The 12,679-nt window shown below is 55.2% G+C and overlaps 1 protein-coding gene across 1 annotated transcript in view; it reads left to right on the top strand.

Annotated features, from left to right (window-relative positions):
• Positions 1 to 12,679, top strand: part of IHO1 (interactor of HORMAD1 1) — a 76,349-nt gene that overhangs the window by 63,470 nt on the left and 200 nt on the right. The gene's annotated exons all lie outside the window — the stretch shown is intronic.

Here is a 12,679-nt window from a genome sequence, read left to right as displayed (position 1 = left end):
GGTTAAAACTTCCCCAAGGTACAAACTATTTTACCTTTTGCCTTTGGACTTTATTGCTGCGACCACCAAGCATCTAACAGGGAAAGAGCCCGCTTGGAAATGTCTTTCCCCCCCAAAATCCTCCCCAAACCTTACACCCCCTTTCCTGGGGAAGGCTTGATAAAAATCTTTGATAAAAATCACCCCGGGGGGGTGTGGGATAGCTCAGTGGTTTGAGCATTGGCCTGCTAAACCCAGGGTTATGAGTTCAATCCTTGAGGGGGCCATTTAGGGATCTGGGGCAAAAATTGGGGATTGGTCCTGCTTTGAGCAGGGGGTTGGACTCAATGACCTCCTGAGGTCCCTTCCAACCCAGATATTCTATGATTCTCACCAATTTGCATAGGTGAACACAGACCCAAAACCTTGGATCTTAAGAACAATGAAAAAAGCAATCAGGTTCTTAAAAGAAGAATTTTAATTGAAGAAAAAGTAAAAGAATCACCTCTGTAAAATCAGGCTGGTAAATACCTTCCAGGGTAATTAGATTCAAAACATAGAGAGTCCCTCTAGCCAAAACCTTAAGTTACAAAAAGACACAAAACCAGGAATATACCTTCCATTCAGCACAGCTTATTTTCTTAGCCATTTAAACAAAACAGAATCTAACGCATATCTAACTAGATTACTTACTAAGTTCTAAGACTCCATTCCTTTTCTGTTCCTGGCAAAACATCACACAGACAGAGAGAACCTTTGTTTCTCGCCCCCTCCAGCTTTTAAAGTCTCTTGTCTCCTCATTGGTCATTTTGGTCAGGTGCCAGCGAGGTTATCCTAGCTTCTTAACCCTTTACAGGTGAAAGGGTTTTTCCTCTGGCCAGGTTTAAAATCCTCTGGATTTTAAAGGTGTTTACCCTTCCTTTTATATTTATGACACGCCCCCCAAATCACAGCTAGGGTGAAACGCTGGCTGGAATTTCTTCCTGGAGCTCTAGGAGAAAACAGAGTTAATAAGACACTTGCACCTCTAAATATACTACCAAGTACATAAAGACTAACAATATTTTCCACATCTCAAGGATGATTTTAACCAGTTGATTCTGGGAAAATTTCACGGGAGAGTGCATCAGCCACTTTGTTAGATGCTCCTGAGATGTGTTGGATGTTGAAATCAAAATCTTGGAGAGCTAAACTCCACCGAATAAGATTTTTGTTATGTCCCGTGGCGGTATGAAGCACAGCATGGTCGGTTTGCAGGTGGAAACGCCGTCCCCAAACATATGGGCGTAGCTTTTCCAGAGCGTAGACAATGGCGTAACATTCTTTTTCACTGACTGACCAGTTGCTTTCCCTCTCAGACAGCTTCTTGCTGAGAAACACGACAGGGTGGAATTCTTGATCCAGTCCTTCCTGCATTAAAACTGCTCCCACACCACGCTCGGACGCATCTGTGATTACTAGGAATGGTTTGTCAAAGTCTGGGGCCCTTAGCACAGGGTCAGACATGACTGTCGCTTTAAGCTGGTTAAAGGCCTTCTGACACTCTTCGGTCCACTGAACGGCATTTGGCTGTTTCTTTCTGGCCTCTGGCCAGGAGGGATTTTAAAGGTGTTTACCCTTCCCTTTATATTTATGACAACTCTACTCTGCAGTGATTATGCCTTAGCTGGAGTATTGTGTCCAGTGCTGGGCACCACATTTCAGGAAAGATGTGGACAAATTGCAGAAAGTCCAGACAAGAGCAACAAAAATGATTAAAGGTCTAGAAAACATGACCTATGAGGGAAGGATAAAAAAATTTGGTTTGTTTAGTCTGGAGAAGAGAAGACAGAGGGGACGTGATAACAGTTTTCAAGTACATAAAAAGAAAAGGAGGACTTGTGGCACCTTAGAGACTAACCAATTTATTTGAGCATAAGCTTTTGTGAGCTACAGCTCGCTTCATCGTATGCATCCGATGAAGTGAGCTGTAGCTTATGCTCAAATAAATTGGTTAGTCTCTAAGGTGCCACAGTACTCCTTTTCTTTTTGCGAATACAGACTAACACGGCTGTTACTCTGAAACAAGTACATAAAAGTTTTTTACAAGGAGGAGGGAGGTAAATTGTTCTCGTTAACCTCTGAGGCTAGGACAAGAAGCAATGGGCTTAAATTGCAGGAAGGGCGGTTTAGGTTGGACATTAGGAAAAACTTCCTACCTGTCAGGGTGGTTAAGCACTGGAATAAATTGCCCAGGGAGGTTGTAGAATCTCCATCATTGGAGATTTTTAAGAGCAAGTGAGACAAACACCTGTCAGGGATGGTCTAGATAATACTTAGTCCTGCCATGAGTGCAGGGGACTGGACTAGAGATCTCTCGAGGTCCCTTCCAGTCCTATGATCCCATGAGGCTATTTTTGTGCCCTTCACAGCCAAGGTCGCAGACCTTGGGGGAACTCTGCAGAGTTGCTGTGGCCATGTCAGTCCCAGGATATTAGACACACAAGGTGGGGGAGGGAATGTCTTTTATTGGACCAACTTCCGTGGGCAAGAGCGACGAGCTGTTGAGCCACACAGAGCTCTGCGTCCACTGTGGGAAACTTCCTGTGAGCAGGGGCAGCAGGTTTGTATAATTTTTGGTGGTGCCCAGAACAGGTCCAAGTCCCCCATCCCATCCTGCCCCCCACACACACACACACCTGCCTCTCGCTCTGGGAGGGGGTTTGGGTGCTGGGTGCAGGCTCAGGGCTGGAACAGGGGGTGGGAGTGTGAGAGGGGGTGTGGGGCTGGGCCGGGGATGAGGAGTTTGGGGTGCAGCAGGCAGACTGCCCCGGGGCTGGGGTGGGGGGTACAGAGAGGGGGACTCCCCCCAGCCCTCTCCCACCAGCAGCAGCAAGCTCTGAGGGAGGGGGACAGGGAGAGGGACCCCCATCCTGCCCCCCCCCGGCACGACACTCATCCAAGCCCCCCCAGGCTGCTGCTCAGGAGGTCCAGCCACAAGTCGCCTGCCGGGGTGGGGGTCTGCCCTGCGCCTCCTCCCCGCCTCCCTCTGCAGGGGCAGCCGCCACCTGAGCCTGTCCCCGGCGAGGAGCGCAGGGTGGAGCTGCAGGGGCAGCTGCCCGGGGCGGGCAGGGACGCCCAGGGGAGGAGACGCTTGGTGGAGGGGGCTGCGGAGAGACCCAGCCTTGAATTTGCTGGAGCCCGGGCACCACGGGCCCATACAACTCGCTTGTGTACACTTAAACCCCCGCCCTGGGCAGCTGCACTGCTGCCGGGAAGATGCCCCTACGCCAATGGGGACAGCTTCTCCCACCGGTGCGGCCAGCCACCTGGGCGCGAGGCGGGAGCCGTGTCCCTGGGGATGCTCTGCCGCCGATGTCAAGCCGTCTGCATGGGGGAGGGGGCTGGTCGGTGTAACTGTGCGGATTTTTCACACCCCTGAGTGACATCGTTACACCAACGGGGGTCTGTAGTGTAGACCTGGCCTCAGCCTGTTACCAGTAACGCCCGGTGCAACCCTTGTTTAGCAGAAGTATTTAGCACGTTTCCAGGGACTATTCGTGGCGAAGTGGCTCCCCGTCATTCATCAGTGTCACAGATAAGACAACTCGTGCCAGGTCACCTCAGCCAGAGCTGGGCACAGAGCCCAGGGCTCCAGCTTACCGGAGCCACGTCTCCTCCACTTCGCTATACAGTCTGTCAGACTGTGTGGCAGATCGCAAAGCAGGAGCTTCTGTAAATCACCCGTTAGCAGCTAAACCACAATTGGAGGTGGGGTCTGCTATGGCTTGGACGCTAAGAGCGCTGCGGAGACTCTCACTCTTCCAGCTGGGAGTCTCAGTCTCACAGATGGCCCAAACCAGGGGGTTGTTAACATTTCACTCTGTTGTCTGTAACCACCACAATCTGGTCCCAGCACCGGGAACAGAATCCTGCTACCCAGGGCTTGGCTACACTTGCGAGTTAGAGCACATTAAAGCAGCCCCGGGTGCCCTAGCTCACTCCCCGTCCACACTGGCAAGGCACGTAGAGCGCGCCTGGTACTCCACCTCGGCGAGAAGATTAACACTTGCTGCATAGTGGCTGAAACGCCCAGGTGTCAGTGTGAACATTACTGCACTGCGATCAGCCTCCGGAAACGTCCCATAATCCCCTAAACCACTGTTCTCATTGTTTTGAACTCGCCTAGGAGAGCGGATATGCCCTTTGAAAGCTCCGTTTCTGACAGCCAGCACCGAGACAAAGCAACCATTCGTGTGGAATGCTGTGTGTGAGAGAGAGAGGGATGGGGGCGTCTGCTGCTGTCTGAACTTACCAGACAGCATGCTGACATGTTCTCAGCCCCCCAGAAACCCACTCTCTCTCCCCCCACCTACACACAACACACTCCACTCCACCCCACCTCCCCCCCACATTTGAAAAGCACGTTGCAGTCAATTGCATGCTGGGATAGCTGCCCATAATGCACGACTCCCAATGCTGCTGCAAGTGCCACCAATGTGGCCACGCCTGTGCGTTTGCAGCTGTCAGTGTGGACAGACTGCAGCGCTTTCCCTACTGCGCTCTCCGAAGGTTGCTTTAACTCTACATCTGCAAGCGTAGCCCTGCCCTCAGTGTCCCACTGCTGACTTGCAAACACATGTGTAAGCCACTGGTGTGGGCTGTATCTGGTGTGGGCTGGGCCACACAGGATATCGCATGCTTTCTCTCACCCATTACTCATGCACTGGACGAGCTCTCTGCTGTGGCACTGAAGGCCAGGAGTTCAAACCCAGCTACTGACCCGTGGAGGTGAAGAGTGAGGCCCTGTCTGCACTGGCAGGTTTCTGGGCAGTAAAGCAGTGTTCTGCGCTCTAACTCCCGAGGTGAGCACACGGCCACGCCACTGAGTGCTCAGAAACTGCGCAATTGCAGCGCTGATCCTTATGGCCCAGCACTGCGCCCCTCTAATAGCCCTGTCTTCTGGCTGTTCAAATTCAGCCTCCAAGCCCTGAGCCTCTGCGGTCCAGCCCTGAGTGAAGCTTTCACCCTTCCCTTCACAAATATTATGGAGCGTACAGCATGCGGCTATAATTGTAGGAATATTGTCATTGGCCAGGTCCAGCCTCCCATATAGGCAGCACCAGCAGGCCTTTAAACAGCCAAAAGCACACTCCACAGTCATTCTGCACTTGCTCAGCCTGTTGTTGAACTGCTCCTTGCTGCTGTCAAGGTGCCCCTGTATGGCTTCATAAGCCATGGCATTAAGGGGTAGGCAGGGTCTCTCAGGATCACAGTGGGCATTTCGACTTCCCCTACGCTGATCTTCTGGTCCAGGAAGAAAGTCCCAGCTTGCAGCTTCCTGAACAGGCCGGTGTTCCGAAAGATGCGTGCATCCTGCACCTTTCTGGTCCAGCCTGCGTTAATGTTAATGAAACGCCCACAATGATCCAAAAGCACCTGGAGAACCACAGAGAAATACCCCTTGCAATTAATGTACTTGGTGGCTAGGTGGTCTGGTGCCAGAATTGGAATATGCATGCCACCTATCACCCCTCCACAGTCAGGGAAGCCCATTTGTGCAAAGTCATCCACAGTGTCACGCACGTTGCCCAGAGTCACAGTCTTTCAGAGCAGGATGCGATTAATGGCCCTGCACACTTCTGTCAACACAGAGAGTCCAATTGTCGACTTTCCCACTCCGAACTGGTTAGCAACCGATTGGTAGCAGTCGGGAGTCGCCAGCTTCCACAGTGCAATCGCCACGTGCTTCTCCAATGGCCGGGCAGCTCTCAATCTCGTGTCCTTGCACCACAGGGCTGGGGCGAGCTCCTCACGCAGTCCCATGAATGTGGCTTTCCTCATGCGAAGGTTCTGCAGCCACTGCTCGTCATCCCAGACGTGCATCACGATGTGATGCCACCACGCAGTGCTTGTTTCCCGAGCCCAAAAGCAGCGTTCCTCCGTGACTGCCACAAGCAATCTCCTGTCGTAGCTAGTACACATGGCGAGAGCAATGTCAAACTCCTCTTGCCTTTGTAGTTTAAGGAATAACTCCACTGCCACTCGTGATGTTGTAATGAGGCTGGTTCTGACAGGACCCAACGGAGAGGTGCCAATTCAGGACAAACTGCTCAAAGCAGGGCAGTTACAGCCCCAGGCTGGGGTTTCTGTGCCCACCAAGGCAAACCAAACCAGCCAAACAGAGCAGACTTTGGTCTCACCCCACTGGCTAACCCCAAGTCACACGAGCAATTCCCTTAGACGCTCCAGTTTCCCAGTATCCCCACCAGGGCCACTCGTTATGGGGACAGATGGTTATGGAAACCAATACCCCAGTAAAAGAAAAACAGTTCCCTCGATCCCAAAGGACCAAGCCCCAGACCCCGGTCAATACACAAATCAGATCTTACCCACCAATCACGCTGCTGCCAATCCCTTGGAGTCTAAAATCTAAAGGTTTGTTCATAAACGGAAAGGACAGAGACGAGAGCTAGAACGGGTTCAATGGAATCAATGACGTCCAGTGACGGCAAAGTTCTTGGGTCAGGCTTGCAGCAGGGATGGAATAAACGGCAGGTTCAAATCCAGTCTCTGGAGAACATCCCCAGCTGGGATGGGTCTTTCAGTCCTTGGGTCAAAGCTTCAGGGTGGCCAAGTCCCTCCGGAGGTCAGAAGCAGGACTGAAGACCAGCTGGAGGAGCTGCAGCAGCTTTTGAAAGTCTCTTGCCGTGTGGTCTCTGCTTTCTGTGTCCCAAGGACAAGCTGCCCATCCCGTGGCCTGGAAACACCTCAGAGTTCTGTCCCTCGGCAGGTCCCTGCACGCCTGGCCGAGTCCCCAGGCGTGTCTGCCTTCTCTCCATGGGTCAGTTGTGTCGCTGATGGTCCTTAACGGGCCATCCAGCAGGCTAGGCAGAGCTGACCCCAACGTGTCTGGGGTGTCCCCTAGAAGCAGAGCACAAGTTTGAAATACAGACAGGGCAGAGCCAATATTCATAACTTTAACTATAAAAATGATACCCACACACAGACAGCATCATCCTAACCAGCCAACCATCACCTTGTCTGAGACACCTTATTTGACCCCCTTTATACAAGATTTAGTGCCACTAGGGGACCTTGGTTGCAACCATGTTCTATACGGTCCCAGTTCAAGTCAAGTCACAGATGTGTTCGTGAGAGCGGGCAGCAGATTGCTCAGCAGTGCGGGATCCGTTCCCGCAGCCTGCAGAGGCAGAGCCCGCAGCACACAGGCCGTTGAAAGATGGCGCCAAATGCGGACGGAGGCCCAGGGATTGCTGGGATGCGACGCGATGCATCACGGGGCAATGGGACAGGACGCAGGGTGCCCGGCGACCCCCTCCGCCTTCCCACAAGGCTTAGCGGCAGAAGCGGCAGAGCTGCTCTGTGGGACAGCTGCCCAGAGAGCACCGCCCGGAAGTGTGAACAGGCTATTGTGAGGCAGCTGCCAGTGTGAACACACCACAGCGGAGTCCCGTCAGCGCGCTCTGAGCGGCGCTGTCACTCTGCCAGCGCAGACCCACCCTTAGTGTGGAGATGATTTTATTGCGCAGACATCGTGTTTAGCAGAGGATTTGGGTGCCCGCTAAGATTTGTTTTATTGTTGGACTTGTACGCTTTGTATTCGGTTACTCTCAGAACAGGGTGGAACAGACTGAGAGTGTTAGTGTGAGGAAGCGGGACTGTTCTTAATGTTTCCTCTGAATACTGTGGGGGTGCCTCAGTTTCCCCTAGGCAGTTCTTAAGTCTCTAGGTGGTGGGATAAGGGGGTGTAATTGTTGCAGAGCAAAGGGCCAGGGTACATAAATGGCCGACACTCTGTCTCCCGGCAGCTGATGGCCTGGGCCCTTCCCCCTGCAAGGTGAGAGCTAAAGGGTTGGAGAACAAAGGAGTCAGGTGACCTCCTGGCCCGGGAAAGGGGCAAAGCCCAGAGGAGGTGGGGCTGGAGGGAGTTTCAGTTTGGGGCTGGCTGGGGACATGGAGTGAAGTGCAGACGTGGTTGTCTGGCTCACTGCCCCCCAAAATGGACCCGGCTGAGGGGTCCTGTTCTCTGCACCTACAAGCTCTGTTCTAGACCATGTTCCTGTCGTCTAATAAACCTTCTGTTTCCCCGGCTGGCTGAGAGTCCCGTCTGACTGCGGAGTTGGGGGGCAGGACCCTCTGGCTTCCCCAGGACCCCGCCTGGGTGGACTCGCTGGGGGAAGCGCACGGAGGGGCAGAGGAGGCCGAATGCTCCGAGGTCAGAGCCAGGAAGGTGGAAGCCGGGGGAGCTGTGTGTCCTGCAGACAGGCTGCTCCCAGAGAGACTTCCCCAGAGTCCTGCCCGGCTTCGTGGGGAGCAGTTCCAGAGCATGGCCCGGGGGCCCCGTGACAGTTAGAGCCCATGAGGAAGGGTGCAGGATGTTACATGTACATCTACACAGCCATGCAATATCTGCAGCTGGCTCGGGCTTGTGGGGCTTGGGCTGCAGGGCTATACAATTGCCGTGTAGGTGTTGGGGCTCGGGCTGGAGCCTGGCTTCTCAGACTGTCCCCCCTTGGGGGGCCCTGGAGCCTGAGCTCCAGCCTGAGCCCCAACGACTACCCTGCAATTATATAGCCCTGCAGCCCAAGCCTGTGAGCCCGGGCCAGCCGCACGTCTTTCACCTCAGCGTAAACAAGTGTGGCAAGAGAATAGGGGACCCCACCTGGGACAGCTCCACAGGGTCAGAACATTGATTCCATCCGATGTTCTTTTCGGCAGCAGCCTCGTTCTCCACGGTGTGACGTCAGAGCTGGGCACCGGCCGGCGCGGGGTGGTACCTTCCCCAGGAGGGCACCAGTGTGAAGCCTGCCCAGTGCAGCAAGGGCTAAAGGCTGCTCCCAGCTGGCGGAAGTTCGGTGGCCCCTGGCTGAGAAGAGTTTGGTGCGTCATATCCAGCTCCTGCATTGCAGCCTCACCCCCTCCGAGCCAGTGTTTGCACAGCGCCTGGCCCAACGGGGCCTGACCTCGGGCCAGTCCCTGGCGAGATCCCCCGTGAAACAGGCCACAACTGCCTCACTCCCGATACTTTTGGGAAGCCAGCCCCAATGCCATTGTCACCCAGGCATTGGGGAGGAGAGGAGGTTAGCCCAAAGGATGCTATCCGTTTGTTTGAAAGCTCGTGATTTTGGGCCAGTCTCATTTCCGGGCTCTGAGCCATGATTTGGGAAGGTTGGGGGTTGGCAGTGCTCAGTGTGGGTGTCTGCGCTCTGGAAAGGTGGCCGTGACCCCACACAGCCTGGGGAGCTGCAGGAGGGCCTGGCTGAGTGCCAGTAGGGCTCAGCTGGTGTGACAAAGTGAGGGGTTCCCCTTGTTACGTCGTATGTGAGTCTTACTGTTTTGCATAAATGCTGTGGGTGCCTCAGTTTCCCTGTGTACTGCACCAGTGCCTAGGCAGTGGGGATAAGGGTGTGTGACTTTTGCTGAGACCCTCGGGGGCAGGTGACAAGGCTCTAGCTGCCTGCATGTAGGCGATGGCCGATGCCCTTTGTAACCTGAGACAGAGGAGGGGGTGTGACCAGGTGACACTTTGTTACAGTATGCATCCGATGAAGTGAGCTGTAGCTCAGGAAAGCTTATGCTCAAATAAATTGGTTAGTCTCTAAGGTGCCACAAGTCCTCCTTTTCTTTTTGTTAGGGAAGTGAGACAAAGACCAGGAGGAGGGGCAACGGGGGTGTCTGAAGTCGGGTCACTGGAAGTTGGGCAGTCTCCTGTTTGGGACTCGGAGCAGGGAGTCCAGGGCGTCTGGCCTGGGGTCCCCCCAAGATGGACTTTGCTGCAAGTCACTGACTTCTGAGCTAACAAGCTTTGTGCGACGCTGTGTTCCTGTTGACCCATAAAACCTTCTGCTTTACAACGCTGGCTGAGAGTCACGTCTGACTGCGGAGTTGGGGCGCAGGGCCCTCTGGCTTCCCCACCAAGGGGAAGGATGCTGAATGCTCCAAGGTCAGACTGGGAAGGCTGTAGCCAAGGAGGGTTTTTGTCCTGGACAGAGTGCCCTGAGGGGAGCCACACTACCCAGAGTCCTGGCTGGCTTCACACCGAGCAGTTCCAGAGCATCAGACCTGTGATTCTGTCACAGGGGGCCTCCCTGGAAACTAGCCGTGAGGCCCGGGAAGGCATGCTCGTACGGCGGTCTGGCCGGCAGCAGCCTCGCTCAGAGCTGCACCGGCAAGGGGATCAGTGCATGAATGAAGGGGTCTGTAGCCTGCCTTGTGGGGCTGCAGGACTGAGCCGGTTTAACAGTGCTCGCTGTGCGTGAAAGGCCAGAGCAAGGCAGAGGGCTAGTGCTTCTAGCCCCTGATTGGCACCCACACAAGGGCAGGCCTTTGAGAGGCAGAGAATCAGCTGAACATGAGCACCCAGTGGCCCAAAGAGCTCATGCAGAGCCTGGGCTGCAGGACCAAGGCAATCTCGAGCTGGAGCTTTCCCCTCTGTACTTGGGGCTGGGGCCAGCTCTGGTTCCCGCAGTTCAGAAGGCTGTTGACGCACTGGGGAGGGTTCACAGAAGAGTCATGAGACTGATGAACCGATGAGAAAAGCTACCTGACGGTGAGAGACTGCTGGAGCTCAGGCTATTTAGCATAACAAAGGGAAGGTTCCGGGGCGATTAGGTTACGGTCAGCAAGTGCCTACACAGGGAACAAATGTGGGAGAATGGGTTCTTCAGTCCAGCAGAGAGGTAGAACCCCATTCAGACTGGCAATCAGACGTACATTTTGAACAGTGCGAGTAACTAACCACTGGAACAATTTACAGGGGCTCATGGTGGATTCTCCATCGCTGGCAATTTTAAAATCATGACTGGAGGTTTTCCTAACAGATCTGCTCTAGGAGGCCAGCTTCTATGATCACGGGGCTCCCTTCTGGCCTGGGACTGTTAATCGTTAACCCCAGTGCTAAGCCAACCCCTTGGGAGCGTGGCCCACATGTCTCCCACCAGCATGCCGTGTCTGATCCTCACTCATGCCTGCTGCCCCATCGGTGAGGCTGACCCACTGTTGGAGTGTGAAAGTTGAGAGCTACCGACCGTCTTAGACTGCAGTCTGCTCAGGGCAGAGACCTGGTGCCAGGGGTGCACCCCACTAACCACTGCCCGTCCCTGATCTGGGGGGCCCTCTGAGTGCTACTGGAATACACCTATGCAGTAATAACCACTCAGCCGGCTGGCGCATTGAGCGAGACTTGCACCAGCAGCTCCACCTGCTGGACTCTGCCTCCATAGCTCGTGTGTCTGGGACGTGGGACTCCGGGTAGCCCTGTAACGTTGCCTGGCACCTGGAGGGACGGAGCCGGGACACGCACAGGGAGCAGAGCGTCCCCCCACGCTGCCCGCAGGAAAGCAACGCCAGCTCTGCGGGCCTCTGAATGAGAGTTCTGTCATTCGGCACCGCGGGCACCCGTCCTGCTCGCTGGGCTGTGAGAGGAAAGGCTCAAGCAGCCGCTCAGGAGCCCTGTTCGCCAGCTGGTCCTCTGTGCAAGGGACGGAAAACACACGCTCTGAGCATTGCCTTCTCTCCCGTGGTCACAGAGGGGGCTGCCCTTTGCTTGTCTTGGGGATGAGGATGATCTGGGCACACAGCAGAGTCTGATAAGGCCTTTGCTTTCAGTCAGCGAGCAGTACAGTGTACATGGCTTGTTTGCAAAGGGTACCGATTCCAATCCCATGCCATGCCATCCTTACTTCCAGGGCCGTCCCTAGGTATTCTGGGGCCGTACACAGCCCCCTCGCGGGCAGGAGGGGCCCAGGCCTCCGTGGGCGGGGGGCTGGCTTGAGGGACAGGGGGAACCACCCCCCAGCACTCACCGGTGGCGCGGCGGGGGCCGGGTCGCTGCACTTCCCGCCGCCGGTGAGTGCAAGCCCGGCCCTGCTGCAGAGCTATGGGGAGTGGGGGCGCGGCTGGGGCGGAGCAGGGTGGGAAGAGGCGGGGCTGAGGTGGGGAAGGGGCGGGGTGTAGCAGGGCGGGGCCATGGGGAAGAGGCGGGGCAGGGGCTGGAGCAGCACGCAGCTGCTTAGGGCACCAGGAAATGTGGTGCCCCAAATTTCCTGGTGCCCTACGCAGCTGCCTACTTTGCGTAGGGGTAAGGACGGCCCTGCTTCCTTCTGGGCTGCGGCTGGCGGGGCTCTGCCTTCAGCCCTGGGCTCCCGGCCAGCAGCTGCCGCGCTCCAGCCGCCTGGCTCTGAAGGCAGCAGGGCCGCCAGCCGCAGCCCAGAAGGAAGGGTGGCCGTACTGCCCACCCCCCCACACACAATAACCTTGTGACCCTCCCACGGCTCCTTTTTGGGTCAGGACCCTACAATTACAGCACTGTGACATTTCAGATTTAAATAGCTGAAATCATGAAATTTACGATTTTTAAAATCCTATGGCCATGAAATTGGCCAAAATGGACTGTGAATTTGGTAGGGCCCTGACTGTACGGGAGGTTTTCTAATCCTGTCATCATTCACGTGGCTCCTCTCTGAACTCTCTGCAATTCATCAACATCCAGGATTCTGGCAGCAGTCGCACCAGTGCCGCGTACCGAGGGAAAATCACCTCTCTGCTCCTGCTCGCGATTCCCCTGGTTCTGGATCCCAGGAGCCCATTAGATCTTCTGGCCACCGCATCGCACTGATTTTCCACCACGATCCCTAAGTCCTTTTCTGAGTCCCTGCTGCCCAGCACAGAGCCCCCCGCCTCCTGCGAGTGCAGCCGA

This window comes from Natator depressus, chromosome 7 (assembly GCF_965152275.1).
Source record: "Natator depressus isolate rNatDep1 chromosome 7, rNatDep2.hap1, whole genome shotgun sequence".
In the NCBI taxonomy this organism is placed as follows: Eukaryota; Metazoa; Chordata; order Testudines; family Cheloniidae; genus Natator; species Natator depressus.
Note: the sequence above shows the minus strand (reverse complement) of the source record. Positions and strands in the feature narration are given on the sequence as shown.